The sequence below is a fragment of the Lagopus muta genome, chromosome 30, assembly GCF_023343835.1.
Source record: "Lagopus muta isolate bLagMut1 chromosome 30, bLagMut1 primary, whole genome shotgun sequence".
Classification (NCBI taxonomy): domain Eukaryota; kingdom Metazoa; phylum Chordata; class Aves; order Galliformes; family Phasianidae; genus Lagopus; species Lagopus muta.
In genome coordinates, this window is record NC_064462.1 from 534036 (window position 1) to 555560 (window position 21525).

At 48.1% G+C, this 21525-nt stretch overlaps 1 pseudogene; it reads left to right on the plus strand.

Moving 5' to 3' along the window:
- The first annotated feature begins 3059 nt into the window (after positions 1–3059).
- Positions 3060–15340, plus strand: LOC125685959 (E3 SUMO-protein ligase RanBP2-like; annotated as a pseudogene).
- Positions 15341–21525: the final 6185 nt, after the last annotated feature.

Sequence of the window (21525 nt, forward strand, 5' to 3'; positions counted from 1 at the left end):
AGAAACCTGTGTGTTCACAGGCACACGCACACCAGGTGAGGTTGAAATATCGACCATCGCTGTGCTTTACTCGGCAAACGGCACGAGAACCTGCCATGTGTCACACAGGCTGAGGCTGGTGAGCTGCTGGCACAGCTGCCCAGAGACGCTGTGCGCACCCCATCCTGAGGGGTGTTCAGGTCCAGGCTGGATGGCACCCTGCACAACCTGACCTGGAGCCTGATCTCGCTGTTGGCCGCAGCAGGGGGTTGGAACTGGGTGATCTGTGAGGCCCCGTGTGCTGAAAGGCAGCCACGTGGTCTCCCCAGAGCCTTCTGCTCTCCAGGCTCAACGAGCCCCAGTCTCTCAGTCTCTCTCCAAAAGAGACGTTCCTGATGCTGGCCTTTCAAGTCCCGTTGCTGATGTCCAAGTTTTGTGCCCATCGCGTGCTGACACTGTTGTGCCAATCCATGGGCTCAACAGGGAGAACAAAGACACCAATGTCTTTGGGACAGGCTTATTTTATTGCCTATGACAACGTAACACGAGCAATAGTATTTACTGGCAGCCTCTGTAGCCAGGAGAGAAGCTTAACAGACAAGGCAATAAGCGAGGCAGTGGGCCTACTCATGGCCATGTGAGCTCAGCAATGGAGAAAGGTGCATCACCACCTGCCCCAGCACTTTGCCATCAGCCAGACCCGCAGCCACTGGGGAGCCCTGTTTGCAATGAGGATCTGTGGGGACGTGGATTGGGGATGGGAATGGGGTGGGGGATGGGGACGAGGTGTGGAGGGAGGGATACGAGATGGGTTTGAGATGGCTATGGGGTGGATGCGATGGATATGGGATGGGATAAAGGTGTGGGATAAGGATATGGGATGGCTATGAGATGAGGCTGTAGTGGTTATGGGGCCATAGGGGCTACTGGTGGGACATCTCCAGATCATCCTAGAGACTCCTCAGAGCTCCTGGGCCCATCCTCGGAGTTTCCAGATCCTTCAAGGGATCCCTGGGAGCATCCTGGAGACCCCCTGGACATCAAGACCCCACTGGGACATCTCCAGACCCTTCAGGATGAACCCAAGGATCCCCCTGGACCCACCTGGGAACACCCCCACATGCCCCAAACCCCTCGAGGACATCTGCAGATTCTTCTGCATGACTCCAGGGGTGGATAGGGGAGGTTGCGGGAGGGAGAAAAGGGGCTAGCGAGGCTTCTAGAGGTGGAAAGAAAGTCTGGGGGTGGATAGGGGGTTGTGGGGAATCTACGGGGGGAAAGGTGTGAGTGGGGCTTCTGTGAGCTGGAAAGAGGGTCTGGAGGTGGAGAAAGGGTGGAAGAGGGAAACTGGGGGATTGTGGTGGGCTAGAAGCCCTGTGATGTGGAAAGGGGACCTGGGGGTGGAGAGGGGATTGTGAGGGGGAAAAGAGGAGAAAGAGGCTTCTGTGAGTGGAAAGGAGGGTCTGGGGGTGGAGGGGTACATTGTGGAGGGGAATATTGTGGAGGGCAACTTGAGGAGTTGAAAGGGGGAAAAGGGGTTTTTGTAGGGCAGAAAGGGCAGGTCTGGGAGTGGATGGAGGATTGTGAGGAGAAAAAAAAAAGGAGTGGGGTCTCTACAGGGAGGAAAGGGGGTCCAGGAGTGGTGAGGAGGTTGTGGGGGGCTTCTATGGGGTGGGAGTCTGGGGTAGACCTCAGGGGAGTATTGGGGGGGAGAAGAGAGGAGTGGGGTGCCTATGGGGTTGAAAAAGAGTTGGAGGGGAATTTAGTGGGTTGTGGAAGGGAAAGGGGTGAACAGAGCCTCTGCAAGGCAGAAAGCGCATCTGGGGCTGGAGGGAGGAAGGGGTGGGAGGAGAGAGCCAGGGGTTGTGGGGGGCTTCTATTGGGCAGAAAAGGAGTCCGGTTGGGGGGAATGGAGGTCAAAATGGAGGAACTGACTCCAGGGGTCAGGGAGGAGCACACGGGGGGTACAGGGGACTCCAGAGGTCAGAAAAAGGGGTCAGAAGGTGGGGGGAGCAAGGAGGACACGGGACCCTGGGGGTCAAAGAGAAGGTAATGGGGGGTGATGGGAGACTCTAAGGATCAGAATGGGGGAAATGGAGTGGGTGTACCCGGGAGGAGGAGAGGGGATTCTGGTTGTCAGATAGAGGGGACTGGGAAAGTGGGGGGACTCTAGAGCACAGAATGGGGAGACTCGTGATGGGGTGGAGGGACATTAGAGATCAGAACGGGGGACAGGGGAGAGATCGGGAGGGCGGGGGGACAGATAGGTGGACCCTGGGGGTCAGAATGGGGGAGGCGCAGAGGGGAGGGCTGGAAGAGGACTACAGGGATCAGAACGGGGGAAACGGAAGGGGGAAAAAGGGGGAGGGAGGCGCAATCCCGGGGGTCACACAGAGGGACGGGGGGGTTGTGGGCGATCCGTGGCAGGGGGAGGGGAGGGGAGGAGGGCAGTGAAACTCACGGGGTGGGGGAGGCGGGGAGACGCAGGGCAGCCGCCCCCGCCGAGCGGAACCCCGAGCACCACAGTGACGGCACGAGGCCAACGCAGAGCGGCACGCGGCCCCTGCAGCACCTGAACCCCGGCCCCCGCCCCGATGCCCCCCGAACAGCCACCTGCAGAAGCCGAGGCGGCTCTCGGAGGCCCGGCTGCTCCGCACGACCGCCTCCTGCTCGGGTCGCGGGGCTGGTGACGTCACTCAGCGGGGACGGCGCCTCGCCGCAACGACGGAGGACGGCTCGGTTCCGCCTCCGAGGACAGCTGGATTCCGACGGGGGACGGACGGGGCCGGCGGCGGTGCCTTCCCCTGACCTCCCGGCGTCCCCGAGGCACGGGGCGGCGGAGCGCCGCTTTCTCCGCGCGGAGCCTCGCGGCTCCGCCGTCCCGCCGGCCCCATCGCCATCGCGGCGGCCTCACGTCCGCAGCCGCCGTTGGCGGGGTGCCCGCTCTCGGCCCCGCCCCCTCGCCTCTCCCATTGGTCAGTCCGCCGAACGGGGCGGGCAGTCCGGGCGGGGTCCTTTGGGCTCGGTCATTTTGTCGTCGTTGCGCGCATCCCCGTGGCCCCGCCCGGCTGCCCGCGGCGATGCCTGTCGTCGTGCGCCCGCTCTGCTTCCGGGGCCCCGGCTGTGGGGACGTGGGGGACCTCAGCGAGGCCGAGCCCGCGCCGCCCCGGCCCCGCTCCGCTCCGTGCTTCCTGGAGAGCGGCGAGCACGGGCTGGCGGCCGCCGGCAGGTGGGGGAGCGGGGCGTCCGGGCGGGCGGCGCGGCCCGGCGATGGCGCTGGGGAACTCGCTGGAGACGAGCGGCTCCGCGGGCGCCTTGATGTCGCGCTCCAGGCGGCGGTCGCGATGCCGGCCCGAGGCCGGCGCTGTGCGGAGCGGGACACTTCTACGTGCGTGCTGGAACTTTCCTGCTGGAAACAGCCCAGAGCAGCGCGGCACGATGGAGAGATGCGTGTGAACTCGCAGCCTGGTGTTACCTGAACAGTTTCCATGTAAGTCCCTGTTCAGTTTGTGCCTGCAGTGGTTGCAGTTGAGTGCTCTCGCTGTGCACGCACTGAACGCCTGCGTTCCAAAAACTAGCTGCTGTTTTTAAGGCTGTCTCCTCGCCAAATCTTACACTTCCGTACTTGTTCAAAAGATTTCAAGTGGTGTGAAGAAAATCTCAGCTGTTTCACTTGTCAGCAGTGCAATGACTCTGAAGGGCTAACGAGTGTATTTCCTGTAGGCTGTTCCCTTCTCTGTAATGCAGCTGCATTAACTAACATTAAGGTTATTGATACGGGAGGGAGGGGAATGAGCTGGGTAGCTCTCACACACTTATTGCATAGACAGCAGAGCTTGATCAAGCTGAATTCTGTGCTTTATGGAATACAATCAGTTTTCCTTTTGCACAAGTGCTTGTGCTCAGAACATCGCTTTGTCTTGTGCGCTCTTACAGCTGTTTGCAATTGTTCAGTTACTCACCTCGTGTCCTTTCCTGAAAAGAAACAAGCTTGTTTCCTAACTTGTAAGACTAAATGAAGAGATTTGCTTTTTATTGTCAAGAAGCTGTAGCAATTCTTTTCTTTCCTCGCCAGATTCCTAAACCAAAGTCAAAACTAATAAGAGGAGATGGTGCTGGGCAAGATGTGCTGGAAATGTTGGCCTGCGACCGAAAAAGCCAGTCTGGTAATGAAACTAGTAATTACAAATGTTCCGTAGTTCCGTTTTAATCTTATGAGCAGCTAATGTCAGAGTTAAAGGCTTGTTAAAGAGCACGCTAGGCGTCTTGGAACACGCCATAAAACGTTCTGCATTTTGGCTGCGTATGAATTGCAAGCAGCGGTTTGATCCTGACACGTGCTGGGCTTTTTCTTTTTGTCTCCAGGGCGTTAAGATAGAATTTGACTTTCAGTGTCTCCTAGTCTGCTGGTTTCTGCCTACTAATACACTATTTGTACGCACTGCTAGTCCCAAGTTGTATAACCAAGATGTTATAATTGTAATATAATCAAAAGAGTAAGGCAAAGCAAACAAGGATCACAAAAGAGAATAAGTAGAAGAGCTTACCCTTGGGTTGAGCTCACTAGAAGATACCAAAGAGGAGGATCTCTAGAAGAGATCCTTCCCCTCTGGTAGCCAGCTCTTAAATAGGTCCAGGAGGGGTGCAGCCTGGCTCCACCCCTTCCGGCAGCACAGGTGAATTGCCTTCACCTGTGCTCCTCTGGCTGACTCATGGCTCACCTCAGGTGATCAATCAGAGGTTCAGGCCGTGACTCAGCAGTTCCCATACACAAGTGTAAAAGAAAATACTGCTCTTTTCCTGTCACTTCTGTTCCCTTCTTTGTTCCAACAGGTTTGCTGCTTTTTTTTCTTTCTTTTTTTCTTTCTTTCTTTTTCTTTTTTTTTTTTTTTTTATGGTAAAGCTGAGGCAGACATTTTCAGTCTTCACTATCCTATGGGCTGTAGATGAAAACAAAGAAAACGATGGGCATCGGGCTGAATTGTTCCTGAATAGATGAGACTGACAGCTACCTATTTTGAAGACAATTGCAGTGCCCTTATAATAAAAATTCACAGTAACTCTGGAGAACTGGATTTGAAAATGCCTTGGGACTGCTGTCAGTCCATATGCTAAAAGAGTGACTTAATTACAGGGAGAGTGTAAGTTAGAAATTTGCAAATATCATAAGGGGAAATCTTGCTTCCCAGCCTGAAGCAGCAGGAACAACCCACTGCATCAAACATTGTTGTCCTTGTTTGAGTGTTCTTATGTGACACCATGTTTTTCTAGGTCATGTGCTGCTGAACTGAAGCCACGGCAAGGAAGACTTCTTGAAAGAGATTGTGGAATCTTTTGCAAACAAAAGTGGTTTATTTACATTGTTTGAAAGCCTCGTTGGGAGTGGAGCTTCTAAAGAGAGATCTTTTCTCGGCACAGATGATGTGGGAGATGTCAGTCCCCAGGCACCAGAGCAAGGAGAAGTTACTGAACACGATATTGGTGAGAGGTGCTGCTTAAACTCCGCATACACGTGACTCTGTATCAGAGGTTCTTCTCCAAGTGCTTCATTTGCAGCAACAGACCAGTGTCTGTCATAGCTGTTCATCGTTCCCCTAATGAGAGGGTGCTTTGCAAGAAGTTTCACCTTCAGCTGCAGCGGAGAGGCAGCGTCATCATGCCAGGTTCTGAAGAATTTCTCACATACTTCCTGCTTCCACACTGTTGTCTTCTGGTCTGTTCTGATTCATTTCCAGTTGAAGCTGCCTGTTGAGCTTTGTGTGCTTGTACGCTGGTAAGTGCTGACAGGAAGGCCCGTACTTATTTATGTGTAATCTATGAACACAGGTTAGAGGCATGAAAGTGAAATAATTCCAGCATGAGTTGTGAACTAATGAGGTCTTCCCATTTTTTAAGCTTAACCTGATGATGAAGTCTGGCTTTGAATTTGAGCGTAACAAGAGTAGAATGCTGGTGGCCTCCTACTTGGCTGTTAGTGGTCGGAAACATGTAGACTATTCAGGGTGCAAAGCAGTGAGGCTTATGGCCCTTTCTCTTTGTATGTGTGTTATATTTGTGCATCTGTTTTATATATAAAATAGAAGTTTCTGCTACTGCGGCCTCTCTGAAGAAGTTTGTTCATCATGTTTTGAAATACATAACGCACCATTTAAAAAACGGTTTGTGCTTCTTGCTCGTAGGCCAAAGATTTTCCTTGTTAGAGAAGTGTGATGTTATCTCCATTCTGTGCTTTGTCAAAACCACTGACAAGTGCCAATGTACTTTGGTTGCGCCCTTCTGTGAAGTAGCTGTTGCTTCTGCAGGAGTTATTTGTGTAATGTGAACAGGTGCAGAAGTTACTTGAAGAAAGCAGCATCTTACTTGGAACTTCTTAGTTGCAGCTTGTTAGACAGAGGCGAGCAGGTGGGAGGAGGTTGGTGGGGAAGTGCTTTGATGGGAGAAACGTTCAGAGCTCGCTCCTCTAGCAGTGAAACCCAGCTCTGATCAGATGCAGGTCTTCCTAACTCGGACGCAGACCCTAGCTTCTCACAACCCTTGTTGTTGCACAGGTGCTGTTCGGATGCACAGCTGTAGTCTCCAGCACCTCGCGTGGCTTGGCTTGCAGTGGAATTCTGTGTCAGTGTTATTCCCACTGCGCAGATCATTACAACAACTTTTTCACTCGCCCACGAGACATCGAGACTGGAAACAGGTGCTCCTGAATGCGTTTGCCTGTTGGTCCCTGAAGTAAGCAAGCTTCCCAAGTTCTTAAATGCATTTAAATGCCGGGTTTTTGGTCCCTAATTCCTTCTGTTTGTTTGTTTTTACCAAAGCAGGATTTTTTCCTCGGGATGGTGTTCACTAGCAACTTAGAACTGCAAGAGAAGTTCAGCACTCAGCGTGGCACACATCGACCTCCTTGCTTACCGTTGCTGCTGTGCAAACAGAACTGTACTGAGAAGCAAAGGTCCTGGTGGGATGCTGTGTGTACTCTCATGCAGAAAAAAACAACGTAGGAATTCTTCAGTTTGGAAATATGGGAAGCAACCTTCTAGAGGGCTTCTGAATAGATTGCCATGGGCTGCATAAAACCAGTTCCTTTTGTTTGAACGTTCAAGGCTTTTTGCTGCAGGGGTGTGAGATGGTGAAGAGCTTTGTAAAAACGGGCTTTACGTTTCTGATATTGCATTTGTAAAGAAGTACTGGCTTAGGACTAAAGCTGCTTGTTGTGTTCATCAAACAAATGACGTGTGAGCAGATGGAAAAGAGGGAATGCTAACTGAGGAATGTTTCTGTTGACATTCAGACCAGGCTCGGCAGCCACGGTGAAGCTTCTTGTACAGCGTGGATTGAGTACTGTGTGAGCCCTGGAGAGACACGGCCTTCACCTGCCTTAATTATACACTGGGCAAGAAGCCTGCAAGCAACAGTAAGTTAAGATTGTCTGTAAATAAGTACCGTCTGTTTTTCTCTGATGTGCAAAGGTAACAGGCTAAATAAAATCAGATGAGAATGTAGTATTGAGAAGTGCTGCTGATTTTGGTGGCATGACTGGAGCAACCACCTTGCCTGACAAGTACTCTCTACCTCACGACTCTGAACAGCACAGGTAAAAGCAACGTTGTTTTCTCCCCGTGTTGCTTTCTGTGACTATAGAGAGACCTTCTGAAATACGTCCCAAGTGTCAGAGAAAAGTTCTTGAAACTTCTCGAGAAAACAACTGCATCAGAGAAGAAAAAGTAAGAATGACATTTTATTGGGATTTTCTGTGACAGTTTGAATTTCTCTTCCTCAACAGGGCGTTAGCCTGAACTCGTGCGACCAGAAGGAATCTATTGGAAGAAGCGTCTGCTACTGGAAGGAAATTCTGCTTAGGTTGAAAACTATCAAAAAGCACAGAAGTATTCCTGAACCTGCTGATCCTCTCTTCAAGCATTTCCATGGTGTGGACATCCAGGTACTGATGGATATTCAAAGAGGAGAGTAAGAGGGGTTGTACGTCGCGGGCTTGCATGCGAATGGTTGGTTGGTTGGTGTTTTGTTTTGGTTGGCTTTGTGTGTTGATGGGTGGTGGTTGTCTTATTTTTTTGTCACTGTACTGCTAATGCTGAGATTTGGTAGTATCTTTCTGTTGAACTCCTCGGAGTTTTAAAACTCTGTGATTGGAGGACACTGAACTGCCTTAGTACCAGCTTTCTGAAAAGCTGCTTTCCTGTCATACAGGGAAACCAGGCATAGTCTTAACCTCCTCCTGTCTGCCTACTTACCAGATGCTTACAGTCTTACACCGACTGTTCCAGGTGTCCACACTGTGTTGTGTGTGACTTGTCTGTGGCTTTGGTTGTAGGTCCTCCAGGTTGCAGCCTGTGAAGAAGAGGCACGTGTGGCTTTTGCAATGCTGGGTGCAGCTGAAGGCAAAACTGATGATGCTTTATTAGCCTTTGAAGCTGTTAACAATGCGGTTTCGTACTGGAACCTATGCACTGTAAGTTTGTGAATTGCATTCCCTCAGAATGCTTTTCTGTCACTTGCGTTCTGACCAATTCTTCCTGATGGATATGCTGTTACTTAGCTTTGTCAAAGAAAGGCAGAGGAGGTTGAGAGTGATGGTGTGCTACCAGAGGAACAAGAAGAACGCAAAGCCTGTCTTGTTGAAAGGCAGCACTGCCTGATGAAGGTGATTGAGGAAAGCTCCTCTGACCCGTCAGTAGCTGCCCAAGTAAGTAAAGGAATTAATGCTTGTGTGAATGGTCCTCTTAGTTAATGTTAACAGATGGAGGGCTTTCCTGGGGGAAAACAACAACAAAAACACCCAGAGTTTCTGCAGAAAGCCGTGTGCACTGTTCAGCCGTAGATCAGGACGCAGTCTCTTGCTCTGAGGAAGAATTGCCCTCACGACTTGCGTTTCCAATCAATTTCTAGCTGCCGCTATCTGTTAGAGCTGTGACGGAAATGCTGAGCGCAGTGATCCGGGAGCTTGGGGAGAACGGTGAGGAGGGAAGTCTTGCCTCCAGAAACATCTCACGAGCTGCGCACGTGGAAGTGAAAGATGCAATTCCATCACCCAAGAAGTTCTCTTCTCACCAACTAACACCTACCAGGTATATTAGCCGGTTACTCTTTTAGGGAAGTGTTCCTTTTGTGTAAGAAAATCCAAGTTCAGTAAGCCTTTGCTCAGACTCTCCTTCAGTGGGCAGAAGATCACAAGTCCTTACTTCAAAAGCTGTGTCAGCAAGTGGAAGCTTTAAATGTAAACAGCTTTTGTCACTATACTGGATGCAGAACAGTTGATCTTTTTGTTCTGGTGAGTACTTTGTGACCCAAGCACTGAACTAAGCTTCACTTGCCAGGCTGCCTCTTAACTCAGTGAAGAGAACTGCTATAAACATCCGCTTAAATTCAGGGCAAGAGTGAAACTTTGTTGCCTACAAACTGTAATTTGGTACTCAGATATAGGAAGTAATCCTGAGGATTGTGTGTGCAGAAAGTTGTGCTTTCTTCAGCTTAGCTGTTGTCATCTTGGCTCTGGGTTTATTTCTAGCTTCAAGGAACAGTCTCGGTTCTGTAAAGCATGGGCAGATCGTGGATTATTGCAGCAGTTAACTCTTCTTTTTTTTTGTCTCAGATCTTGAACGTGCTTTTAAATAGCAAAGGGTCGTAGGGATCATTCCTTGGGTTTTCCCCACATACCTGTGTTTCATACGTTTCCATTCTCTTAATTGAAACTCTGTCTTTAACAGAATGAAACACGGGAAATGAAATGTAACAGTTGCAGTGTAAGCGTGCCATCTCATCGCTGGCCTGCTGAAAGCTGTGGAGCAGATCCTGTGTCAGATGGTTATGGGAGAGCACAGCATGTTTGTGAAGCTCCTTGGAAGGGTAAGTTGATGCTGAATTTTTAATTGACCGCGTAGCTAAACAGAGTGAGACTTCTTAAAACCTTTCTGCAGTGTTCTGAGATGAATGAGTAAAACTGGTCCCTGGGGAAAGTTCATTCAAGTCGGAAATGAGAACTGGATGCAAACTCTCTTCTTGGTGTTCCTTTTCAGTTGCTACCTGTGGCCCGTCTGTTTGCAGTAGCCAGTCACCTGCTGTGACTCGCAGTGTCTTTGAAGAACTGCTGCAACCAATGTACCACCAACAGAGGTGAGGACAAACGAATCTGCTCAAGCCATTTCTACTGCTTTGTTGAAAACAGCTGGTTGTGATTCTGTGTGCAGCTGGGTATAACTGCGGTTCCCTAGAGAGCATTTACTGCACTTGAGGTCTGCTGGAGACAGGCAGAAAGTTCCATTATCAGCTGATCTTTGGGATGTGGGGTTTGGGAGAAACAGCCAGCAAGAGATGTTTTTAACGTGCTGGCACATGTCCTCTGCTCGTTGTCTGCCATGTTCTTTTCCCCACAGTAGTATGGGGACTTGCTGGTTTTGACTTTTTTGATACTAAAGGAAATGAGTCAGTTCACTTACGCTTCTCTCCAGTCTGTGTGTTCAGATACCATCCAAGTTTTGAACGTATGATTTCAGTTTAAACTGGTGAGAGTTGAGATCTAATTTTAAGGTGCACCTTGCTATGAAGAGTGCACGTTGCATGGGCTTCAGCCCCCTGATCCCTTTTTCTCCTTTTGCACGAGGAAGTAACGGTGTGTTTTTCTTTAGGCGCCTGTCTGTGGCATGAACGGAGCTGCACCTCAGCACGTAGACGTGCTCAGCAACAAGCGATCCACGCGCCGCCCCTGCACAGCACTTGTGCTGGTGTGTTTCCTCAAGGCACCTGTGGTGCACCTGTGTGTTTTGATGCTCCGTCTGCTGGAATCCTTTCTCCTCGTGGAGGTGATGATCGCTACAACTACGGCCTGCCCCAGGCGAGCGCAAATCCACCTCTGCCTGAACCAGGCTGTTTTACAAAACCTGCGTTTGCACCCACAGCTTTAAAACCTGCAGAGTCCTGTGTCGGTGCCGCACAGGACAAATTAGGATCCGCCTTTGCGAAAAAGGAAGGGCAGTGGGACTGTAACATCTCTTCAGTGAGAAATGAACCCACTGCCCCAAAATGTGTTGCCCTGCAGAACGCAAACAAAACTCGTTCAGCAGTATCTCTTCAAGAAGTTTCCTTTAAACTCGATGGGAAAACCCCAGCGTGTACCTCTCAGAATCTGGCAGATGCTGAAGCGAAGCCTGCAGAGGGAAGATGTAACTTCTCAGTGTGGATGCCTCCAGGCGGATTTAAATTTGGCATAGAGGAGTGCAATACAAATTGCGCTAAGAAAGATGATCCACCCAAGGAGCGTACAGCAGACTTGACAAACATGGATGGAAAAGACAAAAATGAACTGCCCTCAGGTGGTGGAGTTACACTCCAATCTCAAGAAACAGCAAACAGGGACAAGAGTGAGCACACCTGTGAGAAAGGCACGTGGATAACACCTCATGTTTCTGGTACGAACGCAGCCAAAGCATCTCCTTGTGGTGCAAACTCTGTAGCTGTGCTGGAGGAAGCTACCAGGGAACAAAGTGACCTCAGCCATGGTGGTGATGGTTCTGAGGCCGCTGTAGAGGCCTCAGAGGCTTTAAGCACCTCTGAAACGCCAAGAAAAACCGTGGTTTCTGCTCCAAAGTTTGTATTTAGGTCTGAATCTGTCAAGAGCGTTTTCAGTAACGAAAAGACATTCCCATCTGGCAATACCTCGGCCATCGGTTCCCCCTTTGGATTCGGCTTTAATCCTCCAGGAAAGAGCGCTGATGGAACTTCAACATCTCAGAAAGCAGGGCAGGAAAAACCGGGAGTGGCTGAAGCACCCAAAAGCTGCAGTGCAGCTCAGAAACCTTGGGAGAGCGAGGCATCCAAGCTGGCTCCTCCAGCACAAGATGGGCCCTCCAACTTCTCGTTCAAAATTCTGGAAGAAGGTGAGCGTTAATTGAACTAGTAATTTATTCAACTGTGCTGCTCATTAGTCAGTCGTTCATTAGTGCTAGTCACTGTCTGAGTTCTTCTGTCTTAATAGTATGTCGATTCTTTCAGTTCCAGTGCAGGTCTGTGATCTTCAAGTCCTAGACTTTCAACTTGAGTGGTACTGAGTTGTAGCTATTTGCACGTGAGAACAGAAACGTGCCTTATGCAGGATGCAGCGTTACTCTGCAGTGAGACAGGGAGTTGCGGGTAGGATTTTGGCATCTGTGCGAGGCGCTGTTTAAGATGTCAGGGTGAAGTGCTGAGTGCCTTTTTTGAGCTGAACTGGCAGTGAATGTGCGCAGGCCTCGCTCTGACTGGCCAGCTACGAGAGCAGCACGTGTGCTTCAGCTTCAACTCGAGTCATCCCTTCAACTCGGAGACATCCTGCTGCTCTGCCTCCATTCCTTTCCGGTAGCTTTACATCTTTAGCTTCAGCCTTGCATTGTCCTGTTTTTTCTTGTACTTCCCAGAAGAGATGTGAAATAAGTTCTGTTCAGTCGCTGTGTCATATCTTCTGGAATTTCACATGCTCAGAGCTCATTGGTAGTACAGCTGCTGCAGACAGCTTTCCATTTCTGACTGTCTTTTGCAGTCCTTGGTTTTGCTTTTCCTCTGTAGATGATTCCCGTATGGCTCTTCCTTGTAGCTGTGTTTTGTTTGGTGTAAGGCCGTCACTAATTCTTGTAACGGTATGAAAATGCTGACCTGTTCCTGGTCTGAGACTTGAATTTCAAAGCTGAAATTCAAGGTTTCAAAGGGAAGAGGAAAGTATAGTGCTACTGGAACCAACAGACTCTAACAGTGTTTCAACTGAGAAAACCTGTCATCTTCCATTTGGCCAGTCACCCTTTCTGAGGCTGTGAGTGTCTGTATAGTAATAAAAGGTGGCACATATTGGGCTACCGGAAATATAAGTAAATGTCAAAGGAAGCTGGTGTCTGTAGTGGCAGTGGCAAGTTTGAAATCTTCATTATTGCATGGAGGTTCTTGGATAGCAGCAGAATACCAAAGCATGGCGGATTTACAGTTCCTTAGTTATCCTGAATGAGTGTCCTTTTATCTAAGGATGCCATTTCAAAAGCTCTGAATGCAAGATGTTCTGAGTATCGTTAGGTTGCTTTATAATGTACGTGCCAGAAATGATCTCAGTATTTAGCTGTCTTATCAGCTGTTTTCCACTAATGTTTGTTCTTTGCAGCAGGCCCCCCAGTCAAACCTGAGCTGCAGAGGGAACGTGTTACTGCTGTGGAAACTAAACCTTCTGAGGAGAAGGCTGAAGGAGAAACTGCACAGGTCCCTTCCACACCTGTCTGTGGCGTGAGTAGCAGCGCGGAGGATGCCAGTCCAGAAGGCTCTCAGAAAGAAGTGAAAACTCAAGGGAAGAAAGTACGAGTCGAGTCTTTACAAAAGTTTAGGCAATAAATTTGCAGTATTATTCTTAGGCTATCTTCACTTAGTGAGAAATAAAGCATCCAGCAGATTGAAAACTGCTTGACTTGTTGGGCTGTGTCCCAAGTCTGTTCTGGCACTGGAACTAAGGCACAGATCTTAGGTTTCTCGGGGAGAGAAAGGAAACAGCTTTGCCTCCTAAAGTAGAAACGGCTTTGGCTAGTAGAATTCCTCCTAGCAGGTATGTAAGAGTGGAGGGATTTCAGAGCAGTTTCCAAGGGAAATGGTGCTCGTTTTGGAATCGCACTGCTCCAAAGGCACTTCAGTCTCTTGTCGAGTCAAGCTTGAGTGTGTCTTAAGAGTAATGAAGAGTTCTTGTTTGTTTTTTTTTCCCCAGTTGTTCGCTTCCCTTAATCCCTGTTACTTAGCTGCTCTGAAGCAGTAGTAGCTATAGGAACTGTAGGAAAGTTGGAGACAGAGAACTTACTATCATGATTTCTCTGTACTGCAGTTGTAATTATAAATGAAGAAATTTATCAGTTGCTGGGAGGGAGGGAGGGAGGGGAGAGGGGAAATGCGGCTTTATTGGAGGGAGCGGTTATTCTGAGTGTCCAGACTTAATGCAGTTTGAATGTTAGGCTCTCGTGGCTGATTTGCTTGTTCTTAGTCGTGCTGACTCAGTGTGTACAAGGAAGGAAGAATTACACACTGCAGCAACCAGTGAACAACAGCGGTATTTGTGCAGTCAGCTGCGAGCAGCGAAGAAGCAGAATGCACAGAAACTGCTCACGTATCACAGGATTTACCAGGAGGTGGTGATGCAGCTTTTTAGGAAGGAGAACTGTCAGCTCAAGTAGAGATGAGTTTAACTGGAAGTAGCCTTGTGTAGCTTTGTAAGGCTTAACACAGTTGTTTGTGTCTGGATTTCGTGTTTGACCCTAGTGTGCCTAATAGGATGAGAAGCTTGCAATGACTGTAATCTTCTAGTTTGGTCTCCTGTAAAGAACAGACCTTAATTGCAGGTTAGTGTAATGATTAAGCAAGACCGTGTTGCATTGCTAAAATGAATTTCAAACGCTGGAACTTGTTGGGCTCTTCCATTTTGAGAAGGCAGGGCTTTTCATTCACTTCACTGCATGATGAGTGTCGAGCTGAGGGTACAAAGCCACTGAAGAGAGGAAAACACTGAATAATTCTGCATTATCTGATGTCAGAATTGTAACAGTGCTGTAGGTGACAACAGCTTCTGGGGAAATCACGCATTACTGTGCTGTGTTTTAGGTGGAGGTAAAGTCTGGAGAAGAATGTGAAGGAATTGTCTTCAAAGAGAGGGCAGAACTTTACAGCTGGGCCAGAGATGCTGCTCAGCGGAAGGAGCGCGCTCTTGGAGAGCTGAAGGTCCTCTTCCGGACACAGCAGAAGTATTCCAGGACCCTCATGAGAAGGGACCAAGTTGTTGAGGTGCGTGCAAAGCATGTCATCGCCACAGAAATGAACTCCTTGCCCTCTGAAACATCAAACTGTTTGAATTTGGACAGCTACAGGTGATGCTGGTGAGTCGGTTGGGTGGTTTTTACAGTTCTTTTCGGTTTTGTTTGGCTTTGTTTGTTTGGCTTTGTTTTACCCTGGAGATCCTACAGAACAAAAGCTGCTGATCTCTGGCTGCAGTGAGTAGAGCTAAGGAAATCTCTTCTTGGGTTTGTTTTCAGACGGTGAAGTGGAAGTAGAGCGAGTTGCGGTCAGATGAGAAGTTCAAGAACTGGCTGATTCTTTCGAGAGGAGATTGAAGAATGCCAGCAAAGCTTGTCAGAGCTGCAGAAGGGCCAGCTCTCTCTGGCAGCGGAGCTGTCAAAGGACACCAGCCCTGTTGTTGTGTATTTTGACGTTTCTGCCAGCGATGAACCTTCAGGACACACAGCCACGGAGCTGCTTTCACACATTGTCCCTCGAACGGCTGAAAAGTTCAGGGCCCTGTGCACCGGGGAGAAAGGCTCGTGGATTCAAGAGTACCACGTTTCACAGGATAGTTAGTGACTTCCTATGTCAGGTAAGCTTAATGTGAAGGCTTTTCACAGAGAGAAAAAACCCACCTGGGCTGCAGCAGCGCATGGATCCTGCCTGAAAGTGGGCTTTTCCGGTTTTTGACTGTAGTGAGAGTAGCCAAAATCAGCAGGGCTGCTGTCAGCAGCGATGCCTCAAGCTTTCCCGACACTTCTAGAGACGATCACGTTTTATTCTTGGACAGCTGTGACTTCATGGGAACGCCACAGCCTGCATGTGAGACTTCATTTTGTTCATGCTGTTATCTGCCTGATCGCTCCTCTTTGACAGCTGTTTGATTTGTGGGCTCTTGAGAGCCAGCTTTCAGCCTTTGGCAGCAGCAGGAAGCGGAGCTCCCGACGTGTTGTAGGCAGCGTTTGCTCTGCTCAGGGGCCTTGGCTGCAGCGTGCGTGCAGAGAACAGCGTGCGTGTTTGGCATGGCTGTGCAGCAGAGAATAGAAATGGTAGTTTTCTCGTTTTTCAGTGCCTCCCAGGACAGGACTCTGTGGTAGATCAGAAATTGGTGTGCGTGTTGGATTTGCTGTTTAGCAGGTGCATTCTCCTGCTGCATCTCTGTGCATCTCTGTATCCTACTGTACTTTGACTGCAGGAGTTTTCTCGCAGTAGGGTCAAGGCCACCCAAACTCAGTTCTGTTGTGCTTTGAGTATGGAGCCCTTTCAAGGCTTGATTATAGACCTAGCAGAGTAGAAGCCAACGCTGTGTGAACGACAATTCAAGAGTGTCCTTTTCTAGAAGAAGAGCAAGGCAAAAGCGAGGACGTAATTCTAGCGATTCAGTTGCAGGCTTCTTTTAACTTTGTGTAGCAGGGCATTTTACATCCTGTTACTGTGTTTCCTACAGGTGAGTTCATTCTTGGTTGTGTGACTGCTATAAACAACCGCTGGTATCCAGAGTGCTTCTGCTGTGATATCTGCCAACAGGTATTGGCAGGTATTGGATTTGTCAAGAATGCTGGCAGGTGGGTCTTCACCCTTCCTTCTGTCACTGGTAATGATGAAAATGGAATGAAAGTTGGGAGGGATGTGCAGGGTTTGGTTCCTAAAGCTTTCCTGCTGAGATGGAGTAAGCGAAGTGTCTTTTATGAGGAAAAGGTCTTAGAATGCATCACAAAACTGAGAGTGGTATCTTAGAATGTGCACGTGAAATATTAACTACTTATCCACTTCGACACCAGATTTCCTGTCAAGTGTGTGTTTTGTGCTGGTGATGTTTCAGGATCAGTGGGATGATACAGTGCCACAGACCCTTAGAAACAAATCAGATGCAGAAGATTTGTAATTTTTAAACAGATTTTTATTTTCCTGACGTGGGTTCCCAGTATGAGTCCAGTTTATCACCGTTTTCACTACTAAATGCTCTCATTTCAGTGGGATCCTTCAGGGATTTTTTTTGAATAGACGTGTAGCTGTTGCTTTCATATCTCTAATGTGATACACACAGTTATGTAGAGAATTAGGGCCTGTTTTGCCATCCAGCTTCCGATCTAAATCTCTGAAGAGTCTGAGGGTAAAGCATGGGAGTGGGGCGGGATGGAAGACTGCAGTTTGCAGCACAGGGTGCTTCCTTAGGAAATAGGAAATCTGGGTGCCAACTTGCTTATGGCAGCAAAATGATTGACATTATTTTTCTGATACAGAGGGCAGAACATTGGTCTTCTTCAGCTGCCTCAGTCGTTGTCTTGCCTACATTCTTTGTTTTCAGTTGAGTTGCCTGAGCATGCTTTTCTTGTCAGCTTCCCCTCACCTCGTCTTGCCGGCTTCTGCAGCTGCAGAATACGGAGCTGCGTGTTTCTGCGTCCCCCAGCGATGCATGGATCAGGGGCAGTGCAGGATGTAGCACACGTTGTTAGTTGTTTGGTTCTTAGTACAGGGGAAGCTCTCATTTCGGTGTCATGGCAGAGGCTGGTTTGAAAAACAACCTGTAGTACTGTGTCAGTGCTATTGTCAGCTTACATTTTTCTTTCTCTGATGTTTGACATCATGGGGAAAATGCAGAGGCGTGCATTTTGCTTTGGGTTACGTTTATGTAAATCTAATGAAACCGGTGCTAAGAGAGCCAGGATGTAAGCCAGGCAATGAGTACAGCTTTCTGACCTGTTTGTGACGAGTTCAGTAGCTATTTTCAGAGAGATTTGATGCATCCTACTTAGCAGGCTTTTCTCGGGATCAATCAAGCTTGTTTAAAATCTGTACTTTTCTTCGTAGCATTTTGTTTGTGCAAAATGTGAAAAGCCATTCCTGGGTCGTGGTCATCAAGAGAGAAAAGGCTTGGCGTATTGTGAAACCCACTGCAGCCATCAGGTAAGGCTGCATGTTTTTGAAAATTGTGATTTTTAACCTCACAAACAGATGTTATTAATGGGAGCAGGAAAATCAGGGAGAGTCTGTTTTCTTAGGATCACCTGTGAGTGTAAAGCCTAATCAGTAGGTGTTCTGCTGCAGTCGGTTTGTGCGGGTCTCTCTGTAGGTAAGTTTTGCATTGCAGAAAGAAAACTGCAGGTAATTCACAAAGGATAGCTGGGCTAATCAGAATCTAATTGCTCTTCAAGCTTAGTGTTGCTTATCTTGAGCTGTTTCAAGCTTTTACGGATGTCTAAGATGGGAGCAGCTTGTGACACCCAGTTTTCCCCAAGCACATCAGGACGATCTGCCGCTCAGGAGCTGTGGTTTCACACAAAGCCTTTGGGTGGCGTGGACTTCCTTACAGCTGCAGTTCTCAGACGACCGTGCGTTAAGATGCGCTGCATCAAGCAGCTCTTCCATCCGGTTGCTGAAGACCAACAAAGACTGAACTTGGCAGAGGACAGCACCTAGCATTGAAAGAAGAGCTGTACGTAGTTGCACCGTTTCCCTCCAGCCTCCCTTGACTGTGCGGTCCAGGACCATAAGGATAGAGCTTTCTGCTTTGGAAGCCAGGTGCAAGGGTCACGTACGCATCTTTGCTTGGATAAATAAAGGAGGATTACATGTGGGAGTTGTAAGGCATCTGCAAATCACAGGTGGATCCTAATTTTGTCAGCGATGAGGGGCAGGTGATTGAAATATTGCTGGCATCCCTGCAGACAATAAATGCCATGTTTATCAATAGTACTAATACATGATTAGCAATAGTATTGCAGTCGTGATAGAGCAAGAACATGCAGCAGGCAAGAGTTGTGTGTTGATTGGATGTACAGATGTTCAGCTGGATGCTTACTAAACATGTGTATGTGACTCTTCATTGCTGGATTTCAAATGCTCAGGATTAGGGAAGCAGCAAAACAAAACTGTATTTGTAGAGTAGATGTAAAGAAATGCTTTCATCTTTAATACTATAAAGACATTTTGTGATTAGATGACGCAAGATTGAATTGGGAACCCAAATCAGATTTGCCATCATTCTCCTTTGTTTAAACTGACAGAAAACAGGAAAGCTATTGAGATACATTTGAGAAATTACTGTCAATAAAATCAATTAAAAGTTAGTTGTTTCTCCTTCCTCTTCAGCTGTGTGGTGATGTATGTTTCCACTGCAGTCGTGTGATTGATGGAGATGGTAAGCAGTTCTCTAGCTGTTTTCTTAGCTCAGTTACGTTTTGATGAAAGTTCTTTCTGAAAGTGGAAGGAAGCTCCTTTGTTGAATCCCTCACTGCTCCCATTAGACCACAAAGAGGCATTCTCTCTATCAGAAATCAGGATAGATGTGATTAGTCAGAGGCCAAATGGGAAGAAGACCTTACAGCAGCTGTTTTGTGATGATGGAAGATCAAACAGGAGCTAAAGAGAACTGTGGTCAGCTGGAAACCTTTTAGCAATAACCAAAGGCCAGGGATGCTGGGATGCAGAGGAGGCTTCCTGCCCCCAGCGGCTTTAAAAAGGGACACGTACAGCTGAGAGGATGAGCACATGGGCATCTCCCCGAATGGACTTAGTGATCACGACTGTCAAAATGTTTAGAAACCGAGCAGTTCAGGTGGGCTTTGTGAGGGATTATTTTTTTCAAGTGCCTCGCTTCCACTGTTTCAGTTTGGGTGCTGGAGATATTCGCCTGTCTGTCACAGGCACCTGTCTGTTATGTGGGAGGGACTCTGAGGCTGTAATCAGACAGCAGATGACGATGCGTGCCTTTCATCTTGAAACGCTCCCTTCTCTCTCTGAGCACACGTGTGCAGATTTGTCGATAACAGACAACTGCTGTCAACTCACCTGAAAGGTTTCTGACCCTGACAACGCACCGATGCAGGCGGGCCATTGCGCACGGTGATCTCTGAGGAATTGCAGACTGAGAAAGTATGCTTGTGAGCACCTGCCAGAGCACTCTTTGCAAAGTGCCCCAACGATATGGGCAGGTAGCGTCATTGTTATTAGTGACAATATCAATATGCAAATTCAGCACGCATACAAAATTTCCCGTGGCCTGGGCAAGAAGCCAAACGTACCTCATTTCCTGGAAAAAATAACACTTAGACTTCAGGTTGGAGAGCCCCATTGAGGAGCCTCGTTAGAGGTGGTTTGACAAGGACCACACTTGTAAATACAGTCACTGTACAAATGGCCTACTTCTGATAGTTTGTTCTTACACGCTGCATCTTTGTAAATCACACAGCATGGAATATCTGTGTGGAGTCGAATTCCCACTGGAAGAAACAAATAGACTCAGATCCAGTTGAATTTTGCTGTATTCCATTCAGAATAACCCATTAACTTCATATAAGCATTTGCATTTTATTTACTGTTTGTGCCTTATTCTGCTGGACTGACCATATGTAAGTGTTCCATTATATATACAATATATGTGGTTTTATTTTTCTTATTTTTGTGCAGAAACTATGTACGAGGTATTTTCAAAAGATAACAAAATTTGCCTTAATTATGCAGGATGCAAGAGGAATTTTGTTTCAAGTGTGAACGCCTGAGCTTGAAGTTTAGCTTCTAGGCTTCCCTGACTTCTGGAACAGCAGTGAAGATGCGTATTCCAGTTAACGGGCAATGTTACTTCTACAGTGTGAGTGTAAATATATGTGGTTTGATCCTACTGGGATCTGTTTCTTCAGCTGTCTTCAAGAACTGCGCTCACAAATGGTCAGAATTCACTGTAGGATGCTTGTGATTGTTTTGTACTATTAAGTTCTGTCCATGAGAGCTTGTTCTCCCTATTCTGTCAAAAATACTGTTAGTTAGGAATTCTTGATGGTACTGTGCTCTCAAGTATGCAAACCTTTTTTTTGTATTAGAGGCACAATTTTTATATCAATGCATCGTAGCAAGCCAGATTTCCTTTCCTCCTTATGGAAAACCAGATGCTTTCAAACATCTTTCCAGTGTCATGAATAAAGGCTCCGTTCTTAAAACCTGTATCCCCTCCGTTATGTGAAGGCTTGAGCGGGGTGGAAAAGCACCCAGGCAGCCTGCCTTCTTTTGTAACACTGTTGGGATTTTGGGCTGTGCCATGGGTTCAGTTGCTCGTAGTCAACAGCGATTCCTTGAAACTGTAATTCAGTTCAAGTGTGTTTGTTTTGTCTTGATTAGTTTTGCTTTTCCACGTGCCGCTGCCCACAGGCCCAGCCTTGCTGCTCAGAGAGCTGGGAACAATCCCTAACTTGAGGCTGCACAGCTCTGCCTCGCGAGGTTCCGTCCACCCCTCGCTGGCAGGGTGCAACCATCAGCCTCCCTGGGCTCTGTGGCAGTCCTGGGCCCTTCACACATCATGTTTCGTGCCGTTTGTTCAAGTTCTTGATAGTGTACGCTGTGCTATGCTGTGCTGTGTCTGATGCTCAGATGTGAACTAGAAGAAAGGGGGCTTGCTTGACTTGGTTAGAGTTAGTTTTTGGTTTGGGGTAGGGAAAGCTTAGGTTAGGGTTAGTGTTAGAGTTTGGTGTTAGTGTTGAGTTCTAGAGTTATGCTTGGGGTTAGGGTTTGGGCTAGGGTAGGGTTAGGGTTCGGTTAAGTTTGAGGGTAAGGGTTAGGGTTAGGTTCAGTGCTAGGTTTACATTTAGGGTTAGGATACAGCTGGGGTTAGGATTAAGGTTAGGATTAGGGTTAGTGTTTGTTTTGGGTTAGGGACTGGGTCAGGGTTAGGGTTGATGTTCAGGTTGGGTTAATATTAGTGTGAGGGTTAGTATTTGCAAAAAGGTTTAGAGCAAGGTTTCAGGTTTGCGTTAGAGTTAGGGTTAGGGTTAGAGTTTG